Below are 2,620 nucleotides of genomic sequence, written 5' to 3' on the forward strand. Positions count from 1 at the left end.
GGGTCCACAGAGGCTACCATAGTGCCAACAAGAACTCAGTCACCATGCGAAGCCCTAAAACCCCAAGTTGCAAGTAGCCACACACAACTCCAACCATCAATAGGAGCCAAGCAACACATTCTAGAGGAGAGACCACCTCCATAGAAGTAGCAGAGGGCTAGACCAACACCCAAGGAATGTGTAAGTCATACAAGGAACAAGAGAGCCTCACACCTTCATGCTAGAAACACATAGGTAAACCACCCATTTTTCAAACCCTCCAAAGAGTGGATCAAAATCAGCAAAAATCCAAGCTACAAATACCCACTCTTAGAAGCAACCAAACCATCAGCATCAACCCATGTTCTAAATTTTTAAAAAAACAATTATGACAAGAAGACCTTCACAGAAGAACTTGGCAAAAAGGCACATTCCACAAATAGGAATAAAGCAAGTAATCACCATGTGAAATCATAGGTCACAAGAACCAAATCAAGTAGAGCCAAGACATCGACAACAACAACATCCACAAGCAGGGCCAACATTAGCAGGCCCATGGAGCAACAAACATGGTCCCAAAGGAACTGAGACACTGCGGCACCCACAATAGTCCATTGAGAACACACCAACACGAACAAGGGACTCCATGTTTGAATGTGTGCATTGAAGAGGCTCAACATCCAACAACCATCAAATAGACTCACACAAGGGGAGAATAAGTCTACAGAGTCACCCATGAGAACCCACAAAAACAAACTCCACATGTGCACCCACAACCATCTAGGGGTAGACAACCAACAAACCTCTCCATAACAGAGGGAGGCAGGCCCCACGTACAACACACTAAGGGAAAGAAGAGTCCACACCCTTCACAAATAAGAGATCCAACCATGGACAACATCATCACCTCCCCTGCAGCTACAATCGCCAAAGGAGGGGAGGGTCATCAAAGCTTGCAATGCCAAAGGCAAATAGAGCACAGAACGACCCTCAACAACTTAGCCAGGGTGCACTCCCATCCAAGAAGCCACCAGAAGATTGCAACCGGGCCAAAAAAGGTCAGGAGCATGCATAGGGTAGAAAATACCCAACACAAGATGGTCTTCATCATCCTCTACATTAGCCTCACCACCATCGCCCTTAATTTGAAATCCAAAGTTTCCCACTCCTCCGCTCTGCTCTGCCATCATCAACTTTGAGTAATGGTATTATCATATTCAAAGAAGATTATAATTCTAATGCATTTATTGGATATGATAAGTTGAGCTACTTCTTTTAGCTCGAACCAGGTGTTGATCTTAATGATATTTCAAGGGTTGATTAACATGATGTCATGTTATATAATTATTCTCATATTCAATTATATATAATGATTACTATTCTATATATGTATATGTATGTTCATCATGCATATACATACATACATATATATATATATATATATATATATATATATATATATATATATATATATATATATATATATATATATATATATATATGTATGTATGTATACGATATTTTCCAAGATGTAATAACTACAAAACAAACATTTGTGTGAACATACATATACATATATATGTATATGATATTTTCCAAGATGTAATAACTACAAAACAAACATTTATATGACATAAATATTTTATGTTTACATAAGTATACATGTGTGTGTTTACATGTCTACAATACATGTTCATAGTTAAATTATGTAATCAATACAATACTATCTAAAATCAAATATTCATTAATAATTTAAATTAATTAAGGAAAATATTTACCCTTGCATTATTTTAATAATTCAAAAATAATGGGATGTTGCATTATGTTGTATCAATTCCTTGATTTGATTAGAATCCTTATTAGGTAGCTTATATTGAACATGACTACTATCTTGATCATATTGAAAGAAGTATTCATCACCATACACGTCAAGCTAGTCAATATTATCATTTTCATTCTATTTAAGTGTACCATCTTCATCATATTCTTACTCTTTCACAAGTTTTTTACAACAAAACATTTTTTAGGATCATGATTCAAATAACAGATCTCACACCAAAATAAATCCTCCTAGATATTCATGTGATCATTTTTCAAGGGATCAAGGGTGTACCTCTCTAGGTATCCCTTATTTCCATACCTTGGAATCCTCTAATTCTCATTCTATCCAAGTATCTTGGACTGATAATGACTATAAAGTCAATATAAATGTAATCATTGACCTTCATTGAAATGTATAACAACATTATTTGAAGGCAATCCCTTCTCATTTCTTGTTGCTCTATATGAGAGATATTTCATTACAACCACTCACTTATTAGGTTTATCTTTAGCTACGAGAGTATTGAATTATTTTATTTGAACAGAGAATTTTTATATTAGCTCCCTTAACATTCTTTTCAATTCTCCTCATACTTCTCTTAATATAAATTTACATGGCATTTATTTCCCCCAATATCCAAGAGTTCTTTTCATACAAGAAACAACCTATCTTAGCATCAAATTCTCCATAATACAATACTAATCAAATGGATTCATTTGGACTCACATAAAGAGGTACCTTTAACATGGCCATTATAAACCTACTATAATTGAATATATAACACTTTCATGTACCCATTTCTTAATAGTGGTAAACTCA

The sequence above is a fragment of the Cryptomeria japonica genome, chromosome 6, assembly GCF_030272615.1.
Source record: "Cryptomeria japonica chromosome 6, Sugi_1.0, whole genome shotgun sequence".
Lineage (NCBI taxonomy): Eukaryota > Viridiplantae > Streptophyta > Pinopsida > Cupressales > Cupressaceae > Cryptomeria > Cryptomeria japonica.